The following is a 12279-nucleotide window of genomic DNA, read 5'->3' on the forward strand; positions in this document are numbered from 1 at the left end:
AATATCGTCTTTAATACTAAAAAATTCGAGACATGTTCTTGCCGTGCCAATGTCTAATTAACTAAAGCTTCGAGTCTGGTGTTTTTCCAACGCTTTTTAAAAATGCTGTCTTACGTCACATTTACAAAACGGGTGATAAAACAGATGCCAGTAATTATAGGCCTATTTCCCTATTAAGCTCAATTTCGAAAGTTATAGAAAAAATTGCTAATAAGAGATTAATTATATATCTGGAACGCAATAGCTTCCTATCAGAGAGCCAATTTGGTTTTCGCAACTATCGTTCCACTGATGAAGCTGTTCTTCATTTATCATCTAAAATAACCGCATACCTAGATAATAAAGAGAAATGTCTGGGGATTTTCCTAGATCTACAGAAAGCATTTGATACAATATCCATTCCGATCCTACTAACTCGTCTTGACAATATTGGAATACGCGGTAATGTTCTTCAGTGGTTTCAGGAATATCTAACCGATCGCAGGCAGTGCGTGAGAGTCGACAACTATACAAGTAACTTTAATAAAATCACCTACGGTGTTCCCCAAGGGAGTACTCTAGGCCCAACGCTGTTCTTAGTGTATATCAACGAACTATGCAATACCAAACTAAAAGGTGCTGATATACAAATGTTTGCCGACGATACAGTCATTCTATTTCATGGGCCTACGGGGGCGGATGGTGGTGCACATCCGCCCACGTAGGCACATGAAATAGAATGTCACTGGCAGAAAATGGCCTTTCCACTATTATTTCTTGGCTGGAGGACAACCTATTAACGACGACGATGTATATCTGTTTCAGTAAATAGAATCGACAACGCATTACGCCCCCATTGTACAAGCTTATCTAGAGTATCAAACATCAAGTGTTTTTGCAGTACTTGTACTTGGGTATAATTATAGATGATACACTAAGTTGGAATAAACACATAGCATCAGTTTCCAAAAGAATAAGAAAATTAACATATATTTTTAAAAAGCTCAGGCATATTGCGGATATTCCCCTCTTAATAAGAACGTACAAAGCTCTAGCAGAATGTATACTTACGTATTGTATTTGTTCATGGGGTGCCGCTACCAAAACCCATATGTTAATGGCTGAGCGTGCCCAGCGAGCACTTAAAGTAATTATGTATTTACCATTCCGATATTCAACAAAAAAGGTTTACGAAAAGGCGGACGTTTTATCTGTGGAAAAACTTTTTGTACACCTATGTATACAAAAATACCATAAAACAGTTCTCCCACTCTTACCCACAACTAATTTCAGTAGAAGAAATCGATTTCCTTACAATAAAGAAAAACACACGGTTTGGATTAACTTACAATAATTAGTAATAAGACCCTTTGTAATACATTTTAATAATTGAATGGGAAGGAACTGACTTCTGACGCACGAAATCAGTCTGGAGAACATTATTATTATTATTATGAGTTCCGAGACATATAAGAGTTATAGAATGTTCATTTCCAGAAGTTTGACTCTTATTAATATTTACTTGTTTATAAGTGAAGTGAAATGTAAATATGTACATATATATAGCATCCAGAAGTAAAACTGATTTTACAAAAACTTCGAATTGGTCTTTTTTAAAAATGGAACACCAAATCATATAATATAGTATCCGTCAATAAGTATTCCACATCGATCATTGAAGAGACAATTGACTAATTTCGGCTTCGTAGAGCGATCAATATATATAGGTTTTATATACTGATTTTTAATATAGTTTTCCATGATATAAAGAATAATGATATGTAAATTATATAATATTGCGTCCGTTTTCCATTACACTATATAAAGTCTTGTAAGATAAATAAGGGTGAAGATCCAGAAAAATGGTCGAGTCCATCGTCGCCACTCCACTGATAAGCAGAGCTTATATATTATATTGTCGCTCAGCATATAAATCCTATTCGTGTGAACTAGCAATATGTATTCAAATTAAACATTTTTTAATGTATTATTCTTAAAGTCAATGCTTTATGGACCAAGGTTCTACAAAAAAATCCTTAAATATGTAACATTACTAATTATTTATGGTAAATCAACATTAAAAGATAAAACTCGTTACACAATCCTAGTATATATAAATGATAAGAAATCGTAAAGTGGGTATTCGTTGATTTCCGACACATACATTTATTTGTATACAATATTTGATTATGTATTTCATTAAGAAAAAATAAACTAGCACATGTATATTGGGTCTTGGGTGTTGTTGAAAATTGCATGTCGCTTGCATTTCAAACTTATTCCTTACTAGTCTTTAATTGAAGCTTCGCTTTTGGATGATGTCGAGGTAATATATATAAGCTTATGCCAAAATCTGTATATATATATATATATATATATATATATATATATACAGATATATATATATATACAGATATATATATATATATATATATATATATATATACAGATTTTTGATCGGTTGAAAGCATTAGCTGACAACCGATCAAAGGGCTAGACTTTCCGTTTTTCTCCAGTTTTAGCTTTAATTTTAGCTCCAGTGAAATTTCTCATTTGTTTAATTTGTTAAATTGTCTTTAGTGTATACACATACGCAGTTACATGAAAGTTAGCCGCCTAACTTTTTTATACTGATCGATTAATATATTTGACGTTAAGCTGTATGTAATTTAATTAATAAAAAAGATTTTCTTACCACGATCCGAAAGAATTTGATATGACCTCGCACCAGCCTTGACGGCCTTAAACAGCGGACCTACGTATGTCCAACTCTACATTATGTCAACTAGAAGAAAATTTCTGCTCCGGTTCCACTCATCATATCTTTTTTTATTATTATATCATTGTACTTATACATTAAAAAAAGCATACAAATATAGTAATGACAAGAGGCAAGTTATTTTAATAAGATTATTATCAAAGAATATTAATTGAAAAATATAAGCAGGTACGTCTTCTAGAATTGAATGATTCTAGTTAAATTTTTATATCGATATATACGGGACTTTAACAAAATATATACATATATATATAATTAATTTTGTTTTCTCTTTTATGGCTGCATAAACTTTTTAGTATTCTTATTATTGAAATGTTTAAAAAATACAGCTTTTCAATATCACTCTGCTGGTCAAAGGCCAACGCTTTCATCGCAGCGAAGCTTAAAGCAACTTGAAGCTTAATCAAATAATTGGGAATAAATATAGAAGTACAATATATGCTTGATAGAAATTCACTTCACGTGAGATACGTTACGTGAATATCTGCATAAATTATACAAGTTATCATATTAAATCCCTGGAAGTTTCATTACACGTATCCTGTTTAGTGTACTCCATCACCACGCTGTTGAGATACAAACATAATTGAATTTGATTAACTGACTAATATTTTCCACGGGTATCATTTTCTATTTTGATTTATTAACAAAAAGTTGACTGTCCAAAAGTTTTTTCAAGATTCTACTTAAACGTCCCGCGTAAAAATTTCCATAATACGAGTAATTTATTTTATACTAAACTATATAAAACGCAATTAGGTAAAAAATCCATCATTTCGATGTACATGACTAGTAAATAAGTTTGTTGATTACAGTTTATTGATTTTATTAAATAATATTTATTTCTAAATTATGTGGTATTTGATCTAAGGAACCGTCAATCGTCGGTTTTTTTTTATAGTATAGGTAAGCGGACGAGCATATGGGCTACCTGATGGTAAGTGGTCACCAACGCCCCTAGACATTGGCATTGTAAGAAATGTTAAGCATCACTTACATTGCCAATGTGCCACCAACTTTGGGAACTAAGAAGTTATGGTGGTAGGGCTTTGTGCAAGCTCGTCTGGGTAGGTACCACCCACTCATCAGATATTCTACCGCAAAACAGCAATACTTGATATTGTTGTGTTCCGGTTTGAAGGGTGAGTGAGCCAGTGTAATTACAGGCACAAGGGACATAAAATCTTAGTTCCCAAGGTTGGTGGCGCATTGGATATGTAAGCGATGGTTGACATTTCTTACAATGCCAATGTCTAAGAGCGTTGGTGACCACTTACCATCAGGTCGCCCATAATGCTCGTCCGCCTTCCTATTCTATAAAAAAAAAAAAAAATGTCCCTAGTGCTTGTAATTACACTGGCTCACTCACCCTTCAAACCCATCAATAATACCAAGTACTGTTGTTTTGCGGTAGAATATTTGATGCGTGGGTGGTACCTACCCAGACGAGCTTGCACAAAGCCCTACCACTAGTGACTATAAGTAAGGTTAAAACAAAACAATTGAATGCAAACTTACGCTCGTCCGTAGCATGTTCAAGTGTAAGTCACGCCAATGATATCATTGTTTTAGCAAATGATAATACTACAAACTATAGCAGTGATGTCATATACTAAATACGAGACGAGACATTCAATTTCTATGTAATATCTTGTATAAATTATAATATAAGAAGGAATTATTGTTATCTTCGCACTAATATGTAAATCAAACAGCGTCTGCTTACATTTGAATAAACGTATTAATTTATAGTTAACAGAGAATGATAAATATCATCCACGATAACTCATCTTAATGCTACGGGAATGTAATCCCGGCACGTGAGCAAACCAACAACACGAAGTTATGGCCGTGTACAGAGCGACAGATGGTCAATCTCCGATTGAGGCTCCGTGCTTATCTCATACGTGTATAAAGTGAATACTAGCAAAAGCCGCGGCTTCGCCAGCGTCGAATTCGGTTTGTGATGAAAATCCTTCAACGTCTGCTATTTTATCGCCCCTATTTGAATTATGCTATTTGAATTATAAATATAAATAAAATGGTCAACAAAGACGCATACTTTTTTTTTTATAAAAAAATAAATTAAGTGGTATGAAGCTTAGAGCGTGAATTTAATTTTTAGAACTGTAAATAAAGACTAAACATTCATTCAATCATTTACAGCCGTTTTGAAAAATACCTCGGACAAACAAACAGACATAAATAAAGAAATATTTTTTTTGGTATTGGTAACTCACAAATAGCCATATCAAGTTAAAAAGAGGCTTTTGAAATTACACACAAGCATTACTTATTGATTGTCAAAAAAGATTAATAATAACACTGAATAATTTTGCTAGTTTTCTGGGACCTTGTTGTAAAAGCGTATACATTGTCCAACAAAAGAACTTTTAACCCTGTGTAGTCGGGTAAAATTAATAATTATCTTGTTCTTGTTCCCGGTACTAATTGTATGTACGTCACAATTTCTAGAAAAATCGTTTATATTTTTCAAGTGTATATTGAGAAGTGACAATCAATATTTTAATTTTCTTATATTTGTTTCTTAAGGAAACGTTGGGGTCCAGATATTGAGCGAATAACTTCTGCATCTCGCATATCACTTTCGGATTTCACGACCGTGCTCAGTTCATATCGAGTTTGATCATACAGAATAGCTATACTGTCGGAGAACGTATGAAAAGTCATTCTAATCATGCTTGAATACCCACAGATATCTGTAATGGGGTCCCAAAGCAATGGGGGTCAAAACTTGCATGACAATACTTCAGAAATTATATTTTTAATTAGTTCATTCGTAATCGGACCAAGTACTGTAAAACATGACTTGTAACAAAAATGTACTAAGTGGCATCGTTTTTTAATATATCTGATGTTTGCATTGCGTGATTCTACATCACAATTAAAACACCCATGATTTGCCTCTTTAAGAGATCTTTCATATTAGTATTATGTAAAAATTATAAGATGAAATCTCAGTATGGCCGGTCGTGATCATGAATCAAAGATACAAAAAACTTTGCTCGTAACTAAACAAACAGTAATTTCGCGTCGCAATATATTACATGTGATATAATTTTTCCTCTACCTTTTCAAATTCCCTCCATCCGTATTCCTTTGTGCAAGCGTTCACTGGACAAATTGCACACCGTAGCCTCCGCGACATTTGACTTGAATAAAATGTTCCGTACATTTTCAAAATTTATGTCACACTACATAGGGTTGCCATTCTGACGCTTGATATAAAACGCGAGAATAGGGACATTCGAGACAATTTTGGATTTAAACAAGACCCAGTCTGATAATAAAGTATTAACTCCTGTCTTGTTGCCGTGGAAAATGCCGACAGCCGACTATATATGATAATACACATGGGTTATCACAACATTTTTTTTATTTATAAAAATAATGATTTGCATTACTTTATCTCTTCTGTAGTAGATAACATATTTACATTTTTTTTTGTTTAGTGATTAAAATGACATAACATGGCAAATAAAAATAAACAATTCCAAAGGCGGTACTGCCGAGACGGACTTTCTTGCCGCGTCTTCTTATTACATTTTTTTTTTATTAGCTCGCTCTGGGCAAGGTGTACTCTATTCCTTGAAGGTGTATATTTGCAATTGATAACTTCCTGATGAGATAGGATATTTGAAATTTTGAACATATTTATCAATCGATATTGGTTGATGGTAAGCCAAGATGGCCTAGTGGTTAGAACGCGTGAATCTTAACCGATGATCGTGGGTTCAAACCCGGGCAAGCACCACTGAATTTTCATGTACTTAATTTGTGTTTATAATTCATCTCGTGCTTGACGGTGAAGGAAAACATCGTGAGGAAACCTGCATGTGTCTAATGTCATTGAAATTCTGCCACATGTGTATTCTACCAACCTACATTGGAACAGCGTGATGGAATAAGCTTTAAACCTTCTTCTCAAACGGGAGGGAAGGCCTTAGCTCAGCAGTGGGACCTTAACAGGCTGTTACTGTTACTTTAATTTGGTTTTTGTTTCGGGCTGTGGTGACCACTTACCATATGGATGCTTACTTATCAGTCTGCCTACTTATTACTGGTGGTAACATTAAAATAAAAAGATCATTTATTAACAATATAACTTTGTGTTGATAACTCACATACAAGTTATGAAATAATTTTACTACTACTCTATTATTTATAGCAGAGATAAAAAGAGATAAGAAATCCGGTGATTGCATATGTATATGTTATAATAGCTAAATAAACAAATAGACTTATTCTGCTCAAAAGCAGGACACGTTCTTGGATACCCTACTTTACGCGTATCTCATCATTATTCAACTTTTATGGAGCATAGTTTAATGGTACTGCACCAAAATGAATGCGTTTCGATAGTAGCTCTATATTGTGCCAACAAAAAGATAAATGTTAAAACAATCTCGATTTTCATATTGAATTGTGAAAACAGATATTCGTCTTATGTTAAGTTATATGCCGCATGGCTATTTGAAAAAATATTTCTTTGAACAGTGCTTTCGAATTATAACTGTGATCTATTTTGAAAGAGCAGCTACCCGAGTTTCTTATCGTTTCTTCTTGCTAGATGCTTATTTCCAAAACGTTGGTAGAGTTAAAATAATGACGATTGAAAATCGCTTTATTTTAAAGTTTACTGTAATAAATACATACTATGTAATTTGACGAGCCGGTTGGCGTGGTTGGTAGAACACTTGCCTTTCACGCCGAAGGTTGTGGGTTCGATTCCCACCCAGGACAGACATTTGTGTGCATGAACATGTCTGTTTGTCCTGAGTCTGGGTGTAATTATCTATATAAGTATGTATTTACAAAAGAAAAATAGTATATATAGTATATCAGTTGACTGGTTTCCATAGCACAAGCTTTGTACAAGCTTAATTTGGGATCAGATGGCCGTGTGTGAAAAATGTCCCGGGATATTATTATTATTATTATTATTATTATTATTATTATTATTATTATTATTATTATGTAATTAGTTTTAGAAGTGCAACACTTTTGAGTCAGATTTGTATTAACGACGTTTCATTAAATTTCGATTTCAATAATATTATCAATGCCGTGATAACAGATTTTTCATCAGAAATTAACAACCTTATTTAGTTGAAATCGGATATATGGGCCATTCATAAATTATATGAACACACGCTTAGAGCGGCATTAACAAAGTTTGACATCGTGTGACAAGTCATAATCGTGACGTCACATTTAAATCAAAAGTACTAAAGCTCTAAACTTCACTATCAGAATTATTTATCAATTTTATTATAATTAAAATTTGTATCGCTTTTTGGCACTATGATGTTGCGCATTAGCAGCGTTGCACATACGCTGAAAGACCAATACCGGGATTGTAGCTTTAACAAAAGCTTTGGATCTCAGTATTATCACATTTGAACTGCTATGGCAGTTTTAATTAACATAAAGGAGTGGATTTAAACTCTATGGACACAAGATAATTAAATTTTATTTAGTTCATTTGTTGTGTTTTGTAAATTTCTAAAATGTATCATTTATTGTTGCTTGTACGAAAAAAAGATTTTAAACAGGATTTTTATATTTGACGAGCCGGTTGGCGTGGTTGGTAGAACACTTGCCTTTCACGCCGAAGGTGCATGAACATGTCTGTTTGTCCTGAGTCTGGGTGTAATTATCTATATACTTATATAGAATAATGTATATACAAAAATATAAATGTATTTACAAAAAGAAAAGTAGTATACGTAGTATATCAGTTGTCTGGTTTCCATAGCACAAGCTTTGTACAAGCTTAATTTGGGATCAGATGGCCGTGTGTGAAAAATGTCCCAGGATATTATTACTATTATTATTATAGGACGATTTTGATTTTAAATAGAATAATAACTAAATTTAGAATATTTGACGTCATACTAGGGGCGTCACACAAATGTGATCGTGTATGATAAGGACGAGGGGAGTTTTGTGTAGCCCCATAGTTTGTAAGTATTGGTAAAATTAAAAAAAAAAACTGTACAAAAATTACGAGTAAGGCTAAGAACTCACGAAGCAGTTTTTAACCGGACGCGCCGCGCTTGCTGGCCTAGTCTTCTGTAGAATACATATATATTATGTAAAATATTGAATACATTTCACGACGCGGCTTACACCGCAACGTGTGCGATTGTTTAGGGGTCCAGCTGCACCGGCGGGCAAATCGCTCCGTGAGTTCTTAGCCTAAAAATATAATTAATGCAATGAAATATGTCACAATAGATTTAAAATATAAATGATCGAGTTAATTGGTATAGGCGTGTCTACGCTTACGATTAGTTGCAACACTCATATTGCCCTGCAAATTCACGGACGCCGTGCTAATTTTTTTTTTTTTTATAGAATAGGAAGGTGGACGAGCATATGGGCCACCTGATGGTAAGTGGTCACCAAACGCCCTTAGACATTGGCATTGTAAGAAATGTCAACCATCGCTTATAGCCAATGCGCCACCAACCTTGGGAACTAAGATTTTATGTCCCTTGTGCCTGTAATTACACTGGCTCACTCACCCTTCAAACCGGAACACAACAATATCAAGTATTGCTGTTTTGCGGTAGAATATCTGATGAGTGGGTGGTACCTACCCAGACGAGCTTGCACAAAGCCCTACCACCAGTAAAGTAAATTGTTGTCCAATTAATCATTATTCTTAAAAAACTGAGAACTCCATTATAATTTTTATTTTGTAATAGTTTTCATGCTATACTTGAATAATTTTCTATTTGACTTTAGATATAGTATATGAATACATCAAAGAAAAGCCGACTCCTGAGTAATAAACGATTTATTGCAAGAAACAAGGTCACGTCCTCCATATTGGCACAAAAAAAATGATTGTGATGCTGTTCTGAAGAGTTCTGCCAGATATTTATGGAACATTTCAGTGCCTATTAAGGAAATAGAAGACATATGACCATAAAATTTTTATTTAGTGTTATAGCCATTAAGTGGAAGTCGTAGTTATGAGTTAAATGTTTATAGCAAAATAATATGAATTTAAGCTTTAAGCACTTTTGCTTAGAAAGTTATTGGTAAATACAATTACGATTCCTGAATGTAACGGCATTGGACACTGTAAGGTTTCTTAACGCAAGAATGCAAATTCAAGATGAAGTTCTGACTGATGCTCGGCGGTTCATCTCAAGGAGTAGTTTGTGCACCTGTATCAACACAAAGTCTGTACTATAAACTGAACACTCAAATAATAAAGATAATATCAGAAATTGTTTATGTATGTCGCTGTTTATGTATGTAGTGTATATTGTTAGTGTGCTTATTAAATAAATAACAACGCATATCAAACCGGTTATCGGTCTAATGATCTAAGTAGGTACAATTCATTTTATATAAAAGTTGTTTCTACGGATCAGGTATGTGCCTTACGAGACGAGAAAGCCTCTGTTTGTTCTGAAAACCTTTTCGACATTCCTCTCCAAATAAACTTATAAATAATTTTAGCAAAAATTAAACATTCTGTATACTACATTAGATTTATATTTTTTTATATTAAATATTACATTATATTAGAGTGTATATACCAAGAATTAACAATAATGACATGTAAGTATGAATCAGTTACAATTGGATTGATATAAAACCTTTAATATCATATATATCAACACCATTACGATATTGTATGGCTTATGCATAATTTTATTTTTTCTAAAATATACTGCATATGTAATACTAATATTCACATTTTGTGTGAATAATTTTATTTCTATATACAATTCAAAACAGTGATTTTATTTAATATATTATACTACTATAATGCTAACAGCTAGAATAAAAAAAACTTAACGACTGACGATCCAAAGAATTCTGAACCAAGCATTTAGCTCAACTAGACACGCTATTATACAGAATAGCACCTCAGGGAGTCCGAATGAAATCTTGGAACTAATGCAAAAGCTTACTGGTTTCAATAAAACATAGCATTACGTCCGACGTCAGGATCAATTCTAGGAGTTATTTCAGTCGAAATATGTAGTAAAGTTTTATTTCCCCCGAGCCAGGTGAGCGACTTGCTAGGAAACTGGTGCGCCCCTAATAGAATTTTTAACAGACAATGAATGATACGACGCTATAGGTATGCAGTATTTTCATGATTTATATCAACGTGAAAGTTTTATGACGTCTGACTTCGTGCATGACTTTAAGCGCTCGTGACTCAGGTACGTACAGCTTTTTGATATATTTGAAATATTATTACGATGACTTCGAGGAAAAAAAATAGATTGTAGGTATAATTACAGGCACAAGGGATATCTTAGTTCCCAAGGTTGGTGGCGCATTGGCGATGTAAGCGATGGTTAATATTTCTTACAATGCCAATGTCTATGGGCGTTGGTGACCATTTACCATCAGGTGGCCCATTTGCTCGTCCACCTACCTATATAAAAAATACTAACGTTGACCTACAGATGCACTTGTATATTTTAGTTACTTCCAATTATATAAGACGTTCATTGATTGCGTCGTTGGTCTAGTGGCTAGTATATAAATCAGAATATCACTCGGTCCTGGGATAAAACCCCTAGTCTGCGAAAAGTTATTGGATTTTTCTGTCGATAATCTTTAAGTAGCAGCTTGAGGGCTGGCTAGTCTCGAAATTGACTGTGTTTATGGATTGGTCTAGGGGTTGAATATAAGGCCGCAGACCCCGAAGTCCTGGGTCAAGCCCCAAGTGAGTCTGGAAATTGTAAATATTTACACTTCCGTGCCTCGGAAAACACATAAAACTTTTAGTCTTGCGCCTGAACTGTTAAGTTGTAATATTGTTTAGTAGTTCGAGTGCATAAAACTAGCGACTTTTTAGATGATGGCACTCTTTCGAAATTGTAAACGTGATCGGTGGCAGTTTCAAATATATTATATAAGTACACAGGTTTGTTTTACTTTTTTGGTGTACTAACAATAAAGTACTTAATCGGGTTTCGACCAAAACGGTCCACAGGTGATCTTCTAGCGTACGTAACGCACCTCTGGGGTGAAGCTATCGACAAGCATGGAGAATCGTTGGCTGTCAGCCTCGATATCTCCAAGGCTTTCGACAGGGTCTGGCACAGAAGTCTTCTCTCCAAGCTGCCGGCATATGGTCTGCCTGCTCAGCTATGCACCTGGATTGCCAGCTTCCTACACAAGCGTAGCCTTCGTGTTTTAGTTGATGGTTGCGCTTCACAATTCTATGTAGTGAATGCTGGGGTCCCCCAGGGATCTGTGCTATCTCCCACACTCTTTCTTTTGCATATCAATGATATGCTCTCTCTTGGGAACATACATTGCTATGCAGACGATAGTACAGTGCATGGTGGATACCACGGACGTGCAGTGGCTGGGCGAGCGGAAATTGAGGAGAGGCGGAAGAATCTTGTCATTGAACTCGATAGGACGTTAGAGCTCATCGCCAAATGGGGCTCTGATAATCTTGTTGAGTTTAATGCCAAGAATACACAGGTATGCGCTCTCACGGCGAAAAA

Source organism: Nymphalis io, chromosome 19, assembly GCF_905147045.1.
Source record: "Nymphalis io chromosome 19, ilAglIoxx1.1, whole genome shotgun sequence".
In the NCBI taxonomy this organism is placed as follows: domain Eukaryota; kingdom Metazoa; phylum Arthropoda; class Insecta; order Lepidoptera; family Nymphalidae; genus Nymphalis; species Nymphalis io.